Here is a 1,763-nt window from a genome sequence, read left to right on the forward strand (position 1 = left end):
TAAAACATGTAAAACATTTTTTACTTTTTATCTGGGTGTTTTCTCGCCATTTATAAATCTCAGGTGAAGCTAGCATGCATGATCCTTAAGTCTTTTGTGTCTTTCTAAGCAATTTCATCAAAGTCATGCAGCAGGTCCAGGGTGTAGTCCACAGAGCCAGCATCCTGTTTTATCTCCTCTGAACAAGTGCTATATCACTCCAATTTTGTGCAGAAGCACTTTCTCCTGTATCACTGCCTCACTTTTCTCTATCATATTCCACAACGATTGCTGCACATTTTGACAGAGATGAGGAAAGTCATTACGTTGCAGGTGATGCCTCCTTTCCAAGGAGGCTCTAATCACCCTGTTATGCTCCAGAGCTCTTCCTGTCAGTGCTAATTTTAGTCTCATGGTGGAAGTTGCTGCTGGGTGCTTGGGATGGGATGGAGCCTGAGCCACACAGGTGTGTTTGCAATCCTAATGCTGCTCCGGCATCCTGCATGGCCCAGCAGTCTGGATGTCAGATCTTGTTGGGAAAAGTCAGAGGAACACATCTCAGCACTTTTTTAGCTGTTTTGCACTTGCTTATGCCAGTCCACAGATGGCTAATGCCTCTCCAGGGCACAGCAGGGACAGTGGGGACCTGCTTTTCCAAATAGTTCAGTGTCATGCAGGCATCTAATCCAAGGCCAGGTTTTCCCAAGCATTCACCTCCTGGCTATGTCTGTTAGGAAGGCTCCTGTGAGAACGCTGAGCAATTCTGAGAGAACAGGTCCTTGCTCTGCCATGCAGAGAAGACCTTGTCAGCACAGGGACTTTGGGCACAAACAAGCAGGTGACACTGTCCAGTCTTTGCATTTATTTTCTCTCTGCAATTCTAGATCCTTTTGGAAGCATCTCAAAGCTTGAAAAGAGGGTATTTTATCATGGTTCTGGTGACAACCTTGCACTGCTCTGCTCTGGACACTGCTTTTGGTGGTGTAGGTTGATGAGTGGGACACAAGGACCTGATGTGTGAGAGACAGAGCAGAGTGACCCAGAGAAGCTGTGGCTGCCCCATGTCCTTGGCTGAAAACAAGTTCCAAGGGAACTTAAAGCTCATCCAGTCCCAGCCCTTTCCATGGGCAGAGACCAGGTTGCTCCAAGCCCTGTCCAACCTGGCCTTGAACACTTCCAGGGATCCAGGGGCAGCCACAGCTTCTCTGGGCAACCTGTGCCAGGGCCTCACCTCCCTCACAGGGAACAATTTCCTCCCAATATCCCATTTAACCCTGCCCTCTGGCAGTGGGAAGCCATTGCCTCTTGACCTGTTCCTTCAGACCCTTGTCCAAAGTCCCTCTGCAGCTCTACTGAAGTCTCCTTTAGGTGCTGGAAGCAGCTCTAAGGTCTCCTTGGAGCCTTCTCTTCTCCAGGCTGAATTAGATCACATTAAAAGTTTCTTAGAGCTCTCTTCACCTCTGCCTCCCACAGGTTAACAGTCCTGGAAGTACTCTGATTTCTAGGTTTAAAATCTGGGAGGAACAAGTACTTTGTCTAGCCTGGTATAAACTTCTGGTCTCAACCCACCTCAGTTTTGCCTGGGCACCACAGTGTGCTGCTGCGCCAAGCACATGGCAAGGCAGAATCAGGCCCTGAGCCAATTTACCCCTTCTTCTTATCAGTCTAGACATCCTCATTATCCAGATAAAAGTCTGATCCCTCACTGAATCCCACTAAGCTCCTGCCTGTACGGTACTGAAGGCAGAGGGCACTCGCCCTCACCCAGGACTCCCCTGTGGATG

Source organism: Zosterops lateralis, assembly GCF_965231275.1.
Source record: "Zosterops lateralis genome assembly, chromosome: 27".
Classification (NCBI taxonomy): Eukaryota; Metazoa; Chordata; class Aves; order Passeriformes; family Zosteropidae; genus Zosterops; species Zosterops lateralis.